Raw genomic sequence first — 19,533 nt, forward strand, 5'->3', positions numbered from 1 at the left:
TTCATTGTTTGAATAATGGATTGTAAGTTGAATTTTTATCTCGTGATAATGTGGAATTAACAGATTATTTTTTTACAATGTTTATGGATTTTTTATGATCACAATGACATGAACCTCAACCCATAGCATAATTTTGTTTTGAACAAGAATTCTACAAAGTTTAACTCGGCTTTTGAAATATTACATGACATTAAATGGTAAAAAAAAGAGGTAAAGAGGTTTTGGAATGCCATTGAGAGCTATGGTTTTGGATTTTAAATTGGAATTTGGAGCGTAATTGGTTAAATGGTTATGGTTTAACATTATCGGAATAGCTTTCCTGTCTATTGGTATGATGATACCTAGTTGGAAATGCCTTAATAAAAAAGTCTATGGTTAATGGGATGCTATAATGCTCAACTTACATGTTAATTTAAGTGCTAGACGGTCATCGTCAATATATTTACCCAACTTTGGAGTTAGGGTCAAATCCACGAGGAACAATGTGAGTGACGATTAAATTAATTTTAAATGATAGATACAAGTTAAATTCAAATAAATGATAAAAAAGATAAAATTGGGGAGATGGGTTCCTACACTAATGTTTCTTTTTGGATTTTTCTAGTATAAATTTGGGGCTACGAATAATTAGAGTTTTAATAATTATGCACGGATCTTGGGAATATGCATTACTAAGGGAGTGACATGTGGGAGTGATAAATCAACATCAATTTAGTAAATAAAATATGGGTAGACTTGGTTATAGATTTTGATGCAAGTCTTTCAATAAAATGTCTAACTTTCACCCATTGATTCTTTTGAATACCTAATAGGTGTGTTCAATAACTAGTAACCACAACCTCAATCTAGGCATCCCTAATTCTAGGATGATACCGATGGCATAGTTAACCTCACATTCACCCTTATGTCTAAGATAGTGAAAATTTAGGAAACTACACACATAGTTGTCTATCATTGCTTTGGTCTCCACATCACTGTTTCGAGGATGTCGTGGATTCCAAAAGTTCACCCAATACCCCACTTTCGAAGATGACCTTCAACTTTCTAGAGCTTGGAGCTTTCACTCATAAAACCCATGTGACTTTTTGGAGCTTTCACCCATCAAATCCTAACAAAAATAGCATAGCAATGATAAAACCTATAAATTTAAAATACCAAATAGATGATAACAATAACAACCCACACATACCTTAACCCCTATTCACACATAACCCCAAGAGGGAGTTATCTACACATAAGATAAATAAGCATAAATATACCCATAATCTCCATTCAAATGAATTGGTGAAGATTTAAGTGAATATTACTTCAAACTTGGTTCTCCCAAAATATCAACAATGGAAGTGAGCAAATGTTCCACTTAGAAACTCTCCAGTGTATTCTTAACTCAAAATTTATACAATATTTTCTTCTCCAAAAATTGGAGTCTATGAACTATAAAAGGTAAACTTAAAAATTAGGGAAGATGAAATTGTTTCATAATGATAGGGTTTGAGTCATTATTGTCAAATTGGAATCAGCACATGCAACTACAGTTTTTCCCTTGGGCATAAATCCTCTGCTATGCTGCTATCCTGCTGGTCTGGCTATGACCGTGGTTTACCCCTGCAACCGAAATTAATTGGCCATCCTTGACTACCACGACTGCGGTCAGTAGATCGCGACCACGGTACCTAAGGCCCTTCTATTTTAGGTCTTCAACTGCACTTTTTTGCTCCCTTTATGACCATTTTTAAGCTATCCACATATTTTCAACCTTTTAACTCTATGCCTGCGAGAAGTGGATATTAGTGCGTATAATTGCAATTGTGTCTAACTTATTCATCCATAATAAGTTAATGTGCTAGAATAATGAGTACGATTGTGTGATAAACTCACCACTCATCAGCACCCCTAACTTAAAGTGTTTTCTTTTTATCAACCAACACTACCTCTTATCATGATACACAATCATTTGAGCCCAACCTTTATGCCTTAAAGATCACAATGACCTCAGCTTTAATCGTAACCACAAATAGATCATTGCACATGGGCTAAGCTAACTTCTCTACGCCCCTCCTTATAAAATACTAAAATCCAAGGCTATATAAGACTTCAAAGAGTGACCTAGCAACAAAACCCAATACTCTAGAAGTGACTCCCTTTTGACAGCAACTAAGCTATACTCCATTTGTCTCATTTCTGTATGGTTACAAAGTCACCTACCTTAACTTGTTTCACATGCCGTCCTCAGAAGAAATAGAATTCCTCATATCAAGCTACAATATATGCTATAAGTAATTTTAAGAGCATAAACTCTCTCACACACAAAAGAAATCTCATTGCAACAAGTGTTATACCATAGGCTTGCCCCTATTTTCAATCGCCACTACAAAGAAAGTAAATGGTTGGAGATATGAAAGGATTTTCTATACTTGTAAAGTAGGTTTGGGTTAGGGTAGGATATTGTTTGGGAACAAACATGGCTACTCCCTTCCTTGAATATCTACATCATACTTTTTAATCTTTCTTTTTGTCTATTGGCCACTCTTCTTTGTTTTCTCTTTTTTCTCATGCCTACCATTCTCTTCCTCGGTTCACCACTTTTCTTTTATCTCTTTTTTTGAACCTTTCATTCTATTCTATCCTTTATTAGATCCTTTCTTTTTCTAAACATTTGTTTACATCACTTAGGCACCTTGGCATTCTACTAACATTTCATGGCCTCAAACTTTCTTCCATCAACTTTACCACCCCCAACTTAGGATTTTAGCCTCAAGTTGCATTATCAACTCTAAAGAGGGTATGTTTCAAATGAGAGATAGAAAGAATGGTTCACGACTTATAATGTGTTTGCCCAAAGAAATGTCCAAAGGCTCAAAGTGGGTAACTACAGTTACATTCATGTTTGGGTAGGAATTTTAACATTATTTATAAATCAAAAATATGTTGAGCCACAAAAAGGGAAAAAGATTTCTCACAAAGTCGGTCACTTCAATGCCTTTTAGTTTTGGAAATTTTTGGACGGAGAGGGTTGTTTGTTTTACATTAACACCACGCTAAATTAGCTAAAATATTACTACAACCAAAGCCTTAGTATCATATTTAGGATAAACATGGGCAAGCTAACCATATGGCTACTCAGACATTGCCAATGGTGTATAAAGTGACCCTCGGTTTAACAAAAAAAATCATGAATTCTTTACATTTGTGCTATGGGTACAAAGAATTCCCCTGCTTCTATACCTCAAAACCCAAACATGATGCTTTACCCTTAAGAATGTCGTCAGTCAATCCGTCATTGGGAAAAGCTAGACATGATTCAACAAGATCAAAATTAAATTAAATCAAAAGAATACTTGAAATAAATGAAAAGCATGATAATCCATAGAACGTGGGCACCATCAGAGTACCCACAAATGTAGAGTCTCAAAATAAAGTAAAGATAGTATCCAAACATCATCCCAAAATATTATCAAAACACAACCCAAATGCATCTAAATAGACTAAATATAGGGACAAGCTACCTCCAACTTCTAACAAGATAAGAGTAAAGTGTTCTCCATGGATCAGCCTCATCATCTTCGGTATACCTTGAATCATCTCCACCATTATCAGCACCAGACCTTTCAGCAGGGCTCCATCGTCACTCTCACTCCTCGACGAAGGTAGATATTCTTTAGGTTTAAGCACCTTGATGATTCTCTTTACCCCTCTCCACATTTTAGTGAGGAATTTTTATCTCTTCTTTTCCCTCTTCAACATCTTTTCCTATCATTACCGGAGGTTTTTGTGTGACATTGACAAAGCTGAACATGCTCTTTCCAATTTGGCAATCCTGGCACCTTGCTTTTTCAGCTCATCCTGATCTATTTCATTGTTGGATTGAGAAATATATCAATGGAGAGTAGTGGAGGATTCTCCTTGCCCTTGGGATAGCCCTGGAGCATGTTCCCTAATAGCAAAAAGTCTATCAAAGAATTCTAGGAACTTTACTGGGGATCTATCCATAAAGATAATTTATTCTAGGAAAAGCTTGGACCTTTGGAATTCATTGTTACACTAGTTGTGGCTTTTTGGGGACATGGTTTGATATTGTCTGAGTCTCCCATTTTGTAGATGAGTACCTATATGGACATACTTCAAACTATTTTAATATTTATAAAGTAAAACTTATGTTATATTAGAAATAAAAACGCTTGTGGCAATGCTATAGGAGATTAATAGGTGAAAAATAGGTCGGCAGAAGTTTGGATTTCTGCAGACAATAGTCTTAAGGTCTAGCAACCGTCGAGCATTGACTACGATCACGCTACTCGAGACCGTAATCAACAGTTCTGCCCATCTTAGTATACACACAGTTAACACCAACTTTGTCTTCCAACTAGGCACATAATCATCATGATAATATAAAGTAAGCCCAACTTGCATGATTTTAGTCCCCTCCCTAAATTTAAGGGAGTTCACCTTGAACTCTTTTAGGCAATGAGTAAAGACATAATATATGCGTTTGCTTCAACCATGTCAGGTTAAAATATAGGTACTCAAGACTTCCCCAAACGTCGTGTGGACATCCTACAACTATTAACCACTACAATAAATACAAACAAGCACAATTTGGACATTGTAAAAACTAATTTATGTGATTGTTCAATCTACATGTCCCAGGCCTATAATGAAAATAAAAGTGAGGAAGTTTGGTATGACATACCAGATAAATAATTCAAAAGGGTTTAGATGAACTCTTGGATAATTTACACAATGCCAAAAGATAGGAGAATGATACAAGAAAACCTAAGGAAACACGAAATACCCACTCCAAACAATCCACAAATTACAAGAGCCCGTGGACCATGTGGAGACCACTCTCGGATTCAAGACATACAACAAGAATACACAATAATGAAGTGCATTTGACACCCAGCTAGCCAACCCAAACTAAGATTAACAACACAATAAGATGAACAAGATGAACAACAATAACGTGTATAATAATAATGACACAAATGGCCACAAGACAAGATACAAATGTTACAAGACTACAAGAATGTAAAGGATAGGAAGTGTGACATACACCACTATAATGACTAAGAAACTAAGTGTAAATTGAACACTAAGACCCTTAATAAGATTGTAGTAAAACCTACACTCTTTAAAGAGACACAATTTTTACCTCAATACTTCAAGCAACCTAAAGTTCAAAGCAAGGAAACAACAAAAGAGAATCCACCCTTTTGATGTACCTAGTTTCGGCCAAGGTCTCAAAGATGAAAGAAATTGTGTGTTTTCAAGTGTGTTATACAATCTTAATTATGAAAAAAATTAATTAAAGTAACCCAAAAATGTTACTTATACAGTGTATTACAAATAGAAGGTAAAAAGTCTTAAATGCCACTTAGAGATTAGGCGCCCTTCTAGTGTGAATTAGTGGTTGTTTGAATGTGTTTTTAGACCTTAATTCTACTTATCTTGCCCACAAACATGGACAAATTTATTACATATCCACATTATTCCGTCTATGTGATCGCATTTGTATCATCCTCTCCATCTTGAGAGGAATTCTTCCACAAATACTAGCAATCATCACTCGCGAGCTCTCCTCTTTCAATAATATTTTCAATGCTCCTCCCAAGGTTAGGATATTAAACCAAGGGTTACATGAGGTTATCAAGCATTATAATTTGAATTCAACGTTCTTTAACCTGCACATATGAAGAAAGGAGGCTAAGTGCTAGCATCTTGGTTAGTATGCAATAAAGGGACTTTGTGGGAAATTCCTACAATCCTAACTCTCAGCTTCTCTTCTTCACCCTCCTCACTCTCAACTTCTTCTTCCACAACCTCACTAATCATAATTATCCTTGCCATATACATAGTCATGATACACTCTCCATCCACCGGCGAAATATCTTCCCCACCTTTATCAATTTCCACCTCGGCTTCAAGCTCTCCATCTTGAGCTTTTTCATCACCCTCATTCAATTCAAGTCCTACCTTCTCACCAAGGTAATACAATTTTACCTTCCTAAGGTTTAAATTTTTTTGGCTTGGGCATTAACTAGGTTTGTGCCCCCACCCTAGACATTTAAAACATTGAAATCCCTTAGGACGAAAAGTAGAATTTGGTTTACCTTTGCTTCTTGGAGGATACCTTTGGGCAGCCTTGGTTTTAGATTGTACAACCTTTTTCTCGATTTGGTTTGCATTGGATGAGTGCTCTTGATGCTGGTACCACTTCGAGTAAGGTCATTGGTTATTCTTGGGTTTAGAGGCCAAAAGCTCCCTTTTAATTTCCAAGGCCGCTTGGAAAATGCCATCGATCGTGTAAAACATATGGAGGGTCATCCGAGAAGCTATGTCCCTATTCAACCCGACTTTGAATTTCATAACATCATGGCTTGCTTGTTCTCCTCGATGGTCAAGCTTCAACATCAATTGTTGAAACTCATCATAGTATGACATGACAGTTTTGTTTCCTTGCCTTAAGTTATAAAACTTGGCAAGAAGTTCTTGTTTATAGACCTCAAGTAAGTACCTTTGACGCATGAGGTATCTCAATCTAAACCATGGAGGTTGCTGCCCGGCAATCAACACATTGCCAAACCTCTTCACATAGTCCTACCAAGTGTTTGCATACCCTTCATAGTGCGCGATTGCACAACAACTTTTCTTCTCTTTGGTTTGATCATTCACTTGGAATAGCCTATCACAAGATGACTACCAAGAAAGATATTCCTCGGGATCACTCTCACCCTTGAAGATTGGAAGACTAACTTTGATGGAATTAAGGCCAAGCTCTCGGGTTTTGGTACCACCCCTTACTTCTCGGCCTAAATCACCATGACTACCCCTCTCCTCTTCTTTCCTCAAGTGAGAATCACCATAATCCCCATAACCCTGATGTTTTTTCTCCCTACCATAACCCTGAACACGATTTGGTACATTTGGATTAAGTGGATTCGGATTTAGAGGATAGTAAGGCCTCGGTACAATGCAGTTTGGTTTGGTAAATCTATTCTTATTATAGCAAATTCCTCCTACTTAATTTTATGAGGACATTCTACCATTCTCTTAAACACTCAATTTTTGTCTATGCCTAAGGTTCGGGCTCCCTATACAACCTATGTCCATGCTTCGACCTACTATTTCTGATCAAAGTATTTTATATGTGAAGCCCTTCGTGCTTATGGGATCATATTTTACATCATAGGCCCCATCTTGAGTACTGCAAAAAATATAAGTTATAATTAAATAATATCACTTTCATTCATAATGTTTGTACTCTAGTCCCTCAGTGAACCTCCTTATGTTAGGATTATAATGGCTATAGAAGCATAGCAATGTTGCTGGTTTTTGGTGGAGGGGATCCATAAACTAAGTGTCTACGCAAATGATTGAGTTATATCTCTATTATTCATTGATTTAGACTCGAAGTTATTTGATACTAGCGGTAAGATGAAGTAGTATCCTTTGAAGGATGTAGAGCATAGGGTCCCATAGTTTAAGCTAGCACCTTTTTACATTAGCTTAGGATGTAGCATGGAAGAAGTATGAATTTAGACTTAGGCTCGTGTCATTATGTGTTTCATGGGGGAATTATAAGATTGGAAATGGTGAAGTGTTGTATTCTTAGTTGTAAGCATGGTCGAGAAGCATCACTAAATTTAAGGGCCTATTCGACGTATCATTTAAGGTAGAGGATGCTTCTATTCTTATGTCTTGTGAAAATCTTATTTCTTGTCTTGTATCAGTCTTAATCAAGACGAGGATTCCTGGAAAGGTTTATACGATAAGTTGAAATGATCATGTTTCATAAAATCATGTCCAATATCATGTTTATATTAAATCTCACTATCTCATGATTCGTGTTTACACGATTAACTTGGTGATGCAATAAAGCTCTGTTCTTTTGATGCCTATATATGTTTTATTGAGGAAAACTTCCTAATGTGAATTTACATCCTTTATTCCATACTTATAAAGAATCAATAAGTTCCTACCCATCATTCGAATGAATGATTCCTAGGAAGAGATAGTTTAACACCCCACAGTTTCAAGCTACAACTTGAACCATCTTTCCTACTAAATCCGAACCCAATGATTTCTAAATAAATATAAATGTCATGATCATTTAGCAAGTGTGTTAATTTCTTTTGATGTAAATAATGTTCATAGGAAATGTAATACCCCGGGAAATTTTTCGTTGAAATTTTGTGCGTAAACGTGTTGGGTTCTATCTTCTAGAATGAATTATAATTTTTCGTGCAGAATGTCTTAGATTATAACCCACCATTGCATAGAGTATTGAATAATATTTCCAAATATATGTGGATCATCCAAAACGGACACCCGAACGACGAGTTATGAACATTCCCATGAAATTGTGAATAGTAGCGAACAGTAAAACGTGCAGGAAAAAGTACCGAGGCCTAGTGTATTTTTTCTCTAATTTAAAAGATCATAACTCCCTGTACATAATGATCTAGGTGATCTACTATATATCAACGCAAAGTTCTGTGAATCCTCTTTCGAATGAAATTGATTTCACCCAATTTTTCTATCGGAGCAAAGAGTTATGGTCGATCTACTTCAGCCTATCAAAAGCAAATTTTTGGTTCAAATTCAAATGATCATAACTTCTAGTACACAATGATCTGGGTGAGATACTATATATCAACAGAAAGATATGGGAGTCCTCTTTCTAATGAAATTGGTTTCATCCAATTCGGATATCAGAGTAAAATGTTATGGTTGATATACTTAAGACTATCAAAACAGTCCACCAAAGGACAGATTCGAGAATTATTTTATTTTTAGGGGCATTTTGGTCATTCTCCCTCACCCAAAATCCATCCAAACCCTATATTAAATCCTATTAGAATCATTATATGTTATATTTCATCAAATTCCCTCAAAAAGAAAACCTTAAGATCCTACATCCAACTTCAAGAACCTCCAAAGTTCACCATTAATTCTGCAAATTTATTCAAGATTCCAAGTTCATAGTTCAAGAACTCCAAGTAGCATCATTAAAAGGTAGGATTAACATCTCAAAAATGAGTATCAATCTAAAGTTTATCATTCAAGGTATGTTGAGTTTTTCAACAAGAACTCTCTTTCGTTCTTGTGCCCAAAAGTAATTTTCTTTACAAAGGCATGATTTTTATTTGATTTTTACTAATTTGAAGGATGAACCCATATTTTATGATGATTATTATGAAATCTTGATGTTTATGATTTTGAATGATGAATTTATATGTGTGGAGATATAAAGCATGAATCTTGAATGATATTTATCAAGATTTTGATATTTGGGTCGTGAATCCCTATTGGAAATTGTGTTTTTTGGAGAAAGTATGTGTTATAAGCACGTTGACGTTGAATATTTGAGATATTTTGAATGACTTGACCTTTTGGTCGTAATGGAGTTATTTTGAACTCGGGAGTGAAAGAAATCAACAACATGGTTATTTTTTTTAGATAGGAAGCATGATGACTCCCGATGTATATTTATATATTACTGAAATTGTTTTGTCGTGGATTGTCTTATAAATGATCTGAGCTAAGTCTTGGAGAAATCTTTAGCACATAGTGGGAGGTATAAAGCGACCTTACTTCCCTAGAACTACGTGGCCCCGTAGGAGTGAGCCTGAGGCTGATTTATATAGTGATCATGAGTTTGTGTGGATTTGATATCGATAGTCCTACTCCGATGGCAAGGATAGGACGGCTCTCCCCAATGTGGATTGTACGTTGGACTCCATGTAGCTCACATGGTTTATGTCGGTTATAGGATCTCCAAGTTTGTGTGTGTTTCCTTGTGTCTATGGTGAACGATAAAGTGATTTGAAAGTGGAATTGTGAAAGTTATTCTTTCAAAAGATTCAAATGATACTTACATTATGAGAATTATTATTCTTGATGAACTGAAAGTGATTGACAAATTATATGATCACTCATATGTGTTATTATACTTATTTCATCCTCTCATGATTGTGATGATTTTCTTCGGTATATGTGAGTCTTTCAAACATCCTATATATTTGTTATAAATATTTATGATGATGATGTCTATAAAACTGCATACACCCCCATATACTCGGTTTTTTTCCATGGTACTGACCCACATCTTCAGATGTGGGTTGTATTTTCTCGGAATATAGGTTCAGGTGCTCTGTTCTAGGTTCGACAGCGATTCTTCGGGCATACTTTCCCACATCCTCCTCTGTTGTGGTGAGTCCTCATGTTCCGAGGATGTGATGTCTGATGTTGGTTTCATGGAATCGTTTACTTTTGATAACTGAGTATGAGTCAGTTGGCACATGTCTCAATGGCTCGCTGGTTTTATTGATTTTCTTAGAGGCTTGCCAGACCAGTATAGATGTTAGGAGTTGATTAATAAGTTGTATTTTGTTATCTTTTGGAAATTCTTTAATTCTTGGATGATGATTACTCTGTTGATTTTTGAGGGTTATTTATGGAAACCTCGTTGATTTGTGTTGAACTAAATCAAAATGAATCAAAGGGTTATCTTGGAGCTGCTCGTAGCCTCAAGCACTGTGTGACACTCTGGGACCCATTTTCTGGGGTGTTACAAACTTGATATCTGAGCCTAAGGTTTTAAGGTGTCCTAGGGAGTCTGACAAGCCGCATTAAGTAGAGTCTTGATCATCGGTGTGTAGTGCACCACATCTATGAGCAAGAGGCTACAAGATGTTTTATGAAAAAGTGTGATTCTTTCTTTCAGTAGTCTATCGTGCTTAAATTGTCTCTCTCTGCTATTGATTCGTGCTCTCCTCTTTCAAAAATATGCCTCCACATCGACCAAGAAGAAATAATGATGGTCAGCAACCTTAACCCGCTGACCCATTAAATGAAAACGTGTCTCATGCTGAAATTCAGGCACTGGCCCAAGCTGTTACTATAAATATTTAGGCCAACTTGGCCCCAGCTACGCAGTAACAGGGAGGTGATTCAGCTGCTGCCAGGATTCATGACTTCATGCAGATGAATTTGCCGGAATTCTATTGGTCCAAGTATGATGAGGATCCATGGTTGTTTTTAGAAGAGGTGTGGAAGATTACTCAGGTGATGCATGTATCTGAGGAACATAGTGTGGAGTTGGCTATGTATAGGTTGAAAGACCTTGCTTATGACTGGGTTGTTGGTTGGAGGAAAGGTAGAGGTGAGGAACCTGTCCCTACAACTTGGCAAGAGTTCCAGGATACATTCATGGATAAGTTTTTCCCTTTGGAGATGAGGAAGGCAAAGGTGGAAGAGGTTATGAACCTGCGAAAGGGCTCTATGTCTGTTAGGGAGTACTGTCTAATGTTCAATCAGTTGGCCAAGTATGCTCCTGACTTAGTGGTTGATAATCGGGCTAGTAAGAGTAAGTTTGTGACTGGAGTGTCTAGTTATGTGGTTAAGGAGTGTAGGTCTGCTATGCTGAATAGTGAGATGAATATTTCTAGGCTGATGACTCATACCTAACAGATTGAGATAGACAAGATTAAGGAGAGAGATAGAATGAGAGGGAATAAGAGAGCTTGGTTCGAGCAGCACCTACAGGGTCAGACTAGATCGTAGGGAGGGAGTCTCCTCGGTATCAGGATTTTTTGTCTATGCTAGCACCATCATCTGCTAGTGCTCCCATGCCTAGAGGTAGGCAGGAGCAAGGTAGAAGGTCATATGCATACAGGTCCCAGTATAGTGCTGGCAGTAAGCCAAATCATCCCCTGTGTCCTAAGTGTGGTAGGGCTCATTTGGGTAAGTGTTGGGCTGAGAAGAGGGTTTTTTTTTGGTGTGGTGACATGGTTCACAGAGTTAGAGATTGTCCACAGGATGGATAAGGGTGTCGTGACTATCGCCCTCAGACTAGACTCAGACTGTTAGTGCTCCAGTTCCAGCGACTCGCCAAGCCCCAGCTCAGGGTGCCTCTTCTAGCAATGCTGGTAGCCAGTGCCAGAATATATTCTTTACTTTACCGTCCTGCTAGGAACAGGAGGAATCTCTTAATGTTGTTACTGGTATGCTTCGTATATTTCAGTTTGATGTGTATGGTTTGTTGGATCCTGGATCCATTTTCTCATATGTTACACCTTTGATTACTGTGAATTTTGAAATGAGTCCTGAGATTATTCCTGAGCCCAATATTTATGATGATGATGTTTATAAAACTACATATACCCCCATATACTCGGTTCCTTTCCATGGTACTGACCCACATCTTCGGATGTGGGCTGGATTTCTCAGAATGTAGGTTCAGGTGCCCAGTTCAAGATTCAACAGTGATTCTTCGGGCACGCTGTTCTACATCCTCTATTGTGGTGAGTCATTATGTTCCAAGGATGTGATGTCTGATGTTGGTTTCACGGAATCACTTACATTTGATAACTGAGTATGAGTCAGTTGGGTCATGTCTTAATGGCTCGCTAGTTTTATTGATTTTCTTAGAGGCTTGTCCAGCTAGTATAGATGTTGGGAGTTGACTACTAAGTCGTATTTTGTTATCTTTCTGAAATTCTTTTATTCTTGGATGATGATTACTCTATTGATATTTGATGGTTATTTATGGAAACCCCATTGATTTTTGTTGAACTGAATGAAAATGACTTAAAGGATTAGCTTGGGGCTACTCATAGCCTCAAGCACTGTGTGACGCTCTAGGACCCGTTTTCCGGGGCATTACAGGAAACACTTAGGGCAATGTTGAGTTGAGAACTTTTGTTATCGACTGAATTTTGGCATTCAATCCTACAAGGGTCAACTTTGATTATTAATGACATCTAGAGTATATGAAATTTTGGATCTCAAGACTCACCAAATGAAATATAATCGAGTCATCTTTCCAACACAACTGAATTCTCGCTAATTCGATACCCGAGAAAAACGTTGTGAGCATTTTTTCGACTGAAGAAGTGAGGTTGCACGATAAGAGCATGGCATGCCCTTTGGTCTAAGTTACAAAAGCGTGGCATGCTAGTATGCTTCGTGTTAAGGACGTCGCATGCCCGTGTTCCCTGAGACACTAAAACTCACATTTCACTTTACAATTTGGAGTGAAAACTAGTCAATTACGTCCTAAATCATTCTATAACTAATACTAATGTGTTTTCCCTACTCCCATAACCCAAATACACCAAATAAGGGTTTTTCCCCATAATTCAAGCTTCCAAGGCTTCAAATTCAAGCCCTTCTCAAATTTCTTCCGTCATAAAGGTATGTTGAACACTCCCTATTTTAAATATTGTAGTATTGAATTAATTTCTTCATTATTTAAATTTTCTTGAATGTTGATTTTAAACTAAGGTTGAGAGCTTTTTGTTACTTTACACTTGCATTAATATTTCCTTTTTTTAAATGGTTTATTCATTGCTTGAATGATGGACTGTTAGTTGAATTTGTGTTTCGTGTGGAACTAACAATGTTTTGTTTTCACAATGTTTATGGATTTGTTATGATCATAATGACATGAATCTCAACCCATATCATAATTTTATTTGAACAATAATTCTATAAAGGTTAACTCATCTTTTAAAATATTGCATGACATTAAATGGTAAAAAGGAGGTAAGGAGGTTTTGGAACGCCCTTGAGGTCTATGGTTTTGGAGTTTAAATCAGAATTTGGAGCCTAATTGGTTAAATTGTTATGGTTTGACATTATTGGAATAGCTTGAAAGTCTATTGGTAAGATGATACCAAGTAGGAAATGCCTTAATAAAAGACTCTATTGTTAATGGCATGTTATAAGGCTCTACTTACACATTAATTTAAGTGCAAGACGGTCGTCGTCAATATATTTATCCAACGTTGGATTCGGGCTCAAATCCACGATGAACAATGTGAGTGGTGATTAAATTAATTTTAAATGATAGATTCAAGTTGAATTCAAAAAAATGATAAAAAGGGATAAAATGGGGGAGATGGGTTCCTACACTAATGTTTACTTTTGGGTTTTTCTAGTATAAATTTGGGGCTACGAATAATTAAAGTTTTAATAATTATGCAAGGATCTTGGGAATATGCATTACTAAGGGAGTGACATGTGGGAGTGATAAATCAACATCAATTTAGTAAATCAAATATGGGTAGACTTGGTTATAGATTTTGATGCTAGTCTTTCAACAAAACATCTAATTTTCTCCCCTGGATTCTTTCGAATACCTAATAGGTGTGTTCAACAATTAGTAACCACAACCTCAATCTAGGCATCCGTAATTCTAGGATGATACCCATGGCATTGTTAACCTCACATTCACCCTTATGTCTAAGATAGTAAAAATTTAGCAAAATACACACATAATTGTGTATCATTGCTTCGGTCTCCACATCCCTCTTTCGAGGATGATGTGGATTTCTAAAGTTCACCCAAAACCCTTCTTTCGAAGATGGCCTTGAACTTTCTAGAAATTACAGCTTTCACTCATCAAAACCATGTGGGATTTTGGAGCTTTCACCCATCAAATCCAAACAAAAATAGCATAGCAACCCACACACAGCTTAACCCCTATTCACACATAACCCCAACGGGGAGATTTAGCTACACATAAGATAAATAAGCATCGATATATCAATAATCTCTAGTGAAATGAATTGGTGAAGATTTAAGTGAATGTTACTTCAAATTTATCTCTCCCAAAATATCAACAAGGAAGGTGAAAAAATCTTTCACTTAGAAATTCTCCAATGTATTCTTAACCCATAATTTAAACAATATTTTCTTCTCCAAATAATGGAGGTGATGAACTTTAAAATGCTAAACCTAAAGATTGGGGAAGATGGAATTGTTCCATAATGATAGGGTTTGAATCATTTTTGTCAAATTGGGATCAGCACATGCAATTACAGTTTTTCCCTTGGGCTAAAATCCTCTGCTAGGCAGCGATCATGTAGGTATGGCTGTGATTGTGGCTTACCCCCACGACTGCAATTAATTGAATATCATTGACTACCACGGCTGCGGTCAGCAAATCAAGACGCGGTACCTAAGGCCCTTCTAATTCAGGTCTTCATCTGCACTTTCTTGCTCCCTTTATGACAATTTTAAGCTCATCCATATCTTTCCAACCCTTTAACTATATGCCTCCAAGAAGTGGATATTAGTGCATATAATTTTAATTATGTCTTATTTATTCATCCATAACAAGTTAATGTACATGAATATTGAGTGCGATTGATAGGTAAATTCACCACACATCAACACTCCCAACTTAAAGTGCTTGCTTGTCCTCAAGCAACACTACCTCTTATCATTAGACACAATCATTTAAGCCCAACCTTAATGCCTTAAAGATCACAATGACCTTAATTTTAATCATAACCACAAATAGCTCATTACACAAGGGCTAAGCTAACTTTGCTACACCCCTCCTTATAAAATATTAAATCCAAGGCTACATAGGACTTCAAAGAGTGAACAAACAACAAAAACCAATACTCTTGAAGTGACGCCGTTTTGACAAAAACTAAGCTATAATCCATTAGTCTCATTGCCATAGGGTTACAAAATCACTTACGTTAACTTGTTTCACATGCCGTCCTCAAAAGAAAGAGAATTCCTCATATCAAGATACAATATATGCAATAAGGAATTTTAAGAGCACAAACTCTTTCTCACACAAAATAAATCTCATTGCAACAGGTGTTATACCATAGGCTTGCCCTATTTGCAATCTCCGCTACAAAGAAAGTAAATGGTTGGAGATCTCAAAGTACTTTCTATGCTTATAATGTAAGTTCGGGTTCAGGTAGGATATTATTTGGGAACAAAGATGGCTACTCCCTTACTTGAATGTCAGCATCACACTTTTCAATCTTCCTTTTTGACTATTGGCCACTCTTCTTTGTTTTCTCTCTTTTCTTATGCCTACTATTCACTTTCTTTGTTCACCACTTTACTTTTATCTCTTTTTCTTGAACCTTACATTCTATTCTATCCTTTATTGGATCATTTCTTTTTCTAAACATTTGTTTACATCACCTAGGCACCTTTGCATTCTTCTAACACTTCATGGCCTCAAACTTCCTTCCATCAACTTTACCACCCCTAAATTAGGCTTTTATCCTCAAGTTGCATTATCAAGTCCATGGAGGGTATCATTCCAAAGAGGGATAGAAAGAATGGTTCATGGCTTATAAAGTGTTTGCCCAAAGAAATGTTCAAAGACTCAAAGTGGGTAAATAGGGTTACATTCATGGTTGGGTAGGATTTTTAGGATAAAGTGGCTTCCAAAATCACAAGGATGGCCTAAGATCATTTATCTAACCACATACAATCAAAACTAGCCTTGAGAGACAAACAGGGCTAGTTATAGATAACACAAGTATATAAGAGATGAATGCAAAAGGCTCGCCACTCATGGCATGCGAAAATTTGCCAAGGAGGCTTAGATTTCCCTTCCACGAGAGAAAATTGTAGTATTTAACACTATTTACAAGTCAACAATATGTGGAGCTACAAAAAGAGAAAAAGATTTCTCACAAAGTCTCTTACGTCCATGCCCTTGATTTTTGAAAAATTTTGGACGGAGGGGGTTGTTTTTTTTACATTAACTCGACGCTCAATTTTCTAAACTATGACTACAACCAAAGGCTTAGTCTCATATTTAGGCTCAAATTGGGCAAGATAACCATACAGCTACTCAGACTTTACCGATGGTGTATAAAGTGACCCCAGTTTTAACAAAATAAAATGCCACTGGTAGTCAGACTTCCCTTGCATTCTTTTTATTTGTGCTACGGGTACTAAGAATTCCCTTGCTTTTGTGCCTCAATACCCAAACATGACACTTTACCCTAAAGAATGTTGTCACTCAATCTATCATTCGGCAAAGCTAGATATGTATCAATAAGGTAAAAATAAAATAAAATCAAAAGAATACTAGAAATAAATGAAAAATGTGGGCACCATCAGAGTACCCAAAAATGTCGCATCTCAAAAAAAAGTAAAAATAGTATCCAAACATCATCCCAAAATAATATCAAAACACTACCCCAAATGTATCCAAATAGACCAAATACAGGGACAAGTTACCCCTTACTGCTAACAAGATAAGAGTAAAGGGTTCTCCCTAGATGAGCCTGATCATCTTTGGTATACCCTGCATCGTCTCCACCGTCATCAGTACCAGACCTCTCAGCAGGGGCTCTATCATCACTCTCGCTCCTCGACAAAGGTAGATGGTCTTTAGGTTTGATCACCTTGATGATGCCCTTTACCCCTCTCCACATCTTAGTGAGGAATTTTTATCTCTTTTTTTATCTCTTCAACATCTTTTCTTATGATTACCAGAGGTTTTGTGTGACATTGCCAAAGCTGAATATGCTATTTCCAATTTTGAAATCCTAGCACCTTGCTTTTTCAGATCCTCCTGATATATTTAACAATTGGATTGAGCCACATATGAATGGTGAGTAGTGGAGGATTCTCCTAGCCCTTGGGGTATCCCTGGATCCTATTCCCTAATATTAGAAAGACTATCAAAGAATTCTAGGAACTTCAATGGGGCTCATCCATAGAGATACTCCTTTCTAGGAATAGCTTGGACAATGGGAAATCTTTGTAACACTTGTTGTGGCATTCCGGGGACATGGTTTGATATTTTTTGAGTCTCCTATTTTGTAGCTGAGTACGTTTATGGACATACTTCAAACTATTTTTAATATTTACAAAGCAAAACTTATGTTAGATTAGCAATAAAAGCCCTTGTGGCAATGCTATAGGAGATTAAGGTGTGAAAAATGCATGGGCAGATGTTTGGATTTCTGCAGACAATAGTCTTCAGGTGTAGCGACCATGGAGCATTGACTGCCATTACACTACCCGAGATCATCATCAACAGTTCTGCTCTGCTCAGTATGTGCGCAGTTAACACAAACATTGTCTCACATAATCATCATGATAATATAAAGTAAGCCAAATTTGTGTGATTTAAGTCCCCTCCCCAAACATGAAGGAGTTCACCTTGAACTCTTTTGGGCAATGAGTAAAGACATAATATACACGTCTGTTTCAACCATGTTAGATTAAAATATAGGTACTCAAGACTTCCCCAAAAGTCCTGTGCATATCCTAAAGTTGTTAACCACAACAATAAATACAAATAAGCATAATTTGGACATTGTAAAAACTAATTTCTGTGATTGTTCAATCTACATGTCCCAGGCCTATAATGAAAATAAAAGTGATGGAGTTTGGTATGACATACCGGATAAATGATGCACAAGGGTTGTGATGAACTCTTGGATACATTACACAATGCCAACATATAGGAGATTTACACAAGAAAACCAAAGGAAACACCAAATACACACTCCAAATAGTCTAAAAATTACAAGAACCCATGGACAAAGTGGAGACCACTCTTGAATTCAACACATTCAACAAGAATACATGATAATGACGTGCATTTGACACCCAGACTGCCAATCCAAAACAGGATTAACAACACAATAAGATGAATAACAACAATGTGTATAACAATAACTACACAAATGGCAACAAGACAAGATACAAACGTTACAAGACTACAATAATGTAAAGGATAGGATATGTGGCATACACAACTATAACGACTAAGATCCTAAGTGTACATTGAACACTAAGGCCCTTAATAAGATAGTAGTAAAACCTACAATCTTCAAAGAGACACGAGAAACCTCAATCCTTCAAGCACCTCAAAGTTCCAAGAAAGCAAACAACAAAAGAGAATCCACCCTTTTGATGTACCTAGTTTTGACCAAGGTCTCAAACATGAGAGAAGTTGTAACACCCCGTAAAAGTCGTGCATGGATTAGCCTTTGATAGAGTATTCTTAGACTTAAAAACTTGAAAATTTTTCTAAATTTAATGAGGACTTAGAGTCATTTTAGCTGGCAATTTTAAGGATTCAACTTATCAACCTTCCCGACATCCGTTTTTGAATTTTCAAGTTGCATTACGATTGGGCAAGCTCTTAGTACATCTCGAATAAGTTTTGGAATTTTTTGGAACGCATAAGGCTTTGTTTGGATTTCAAAATAGTAGCAAAATGCATTGCCTATTGCCCAGTTTTCAGCATTTTAGGGTCAACTTCAAATGATCATAACTCCCTAAATATAATAAACTGGGAGAGCTGCTACCTATAAAATGAAAGATCTTTGTGTCTTATTTCCAATTCAACTTGTTTCATCCAAATTCAACATTTGAGGAAGGAGCTATACTCGTTTTACTTTATCTTGTCAGCTTGTCAACTGAGGGACAGTTTCGACTTTGTTTGTTTTCTTAGGGGCATTTTAGTCATTTCACCTCAGCCAAATTTTGTCTATCACACCATATTTAGACCCCTATTCATCAAAATATAATCCTTTTCTCAAATTTTCTCTCAAGAACTCTCCTTAGGGTTTCAAAATAAAAACCCAAGCAACTCAAGATTCAACCATGAGTTTTCAAAATAAATTGAAGATTTGGAATTCCTGCAACGTAGGCTTCAAGAAGCACCGATTATTTCTGCACATAGAGGTATGTGGGGTTATCTCAAAAATCTAATGGGATTAAAATTTTTTGTTTTCAAAA

This window comes from Capsicum annuum, chromosome 9, assembly GCF_002878395.1.
Source record: "Capsicum annuum cultivar UCD-10X-F1 chromosome 9, UCD10Xv1.1, whole genome shotgun sequence".
Taxonomy (NCBI): domain Eukaryota; kingdom Viridiplantae; phylum Streptophyta; class Magnoliopsida; order Solanales; family Solanaceae; genus Capsicum; species Capsicum annuum.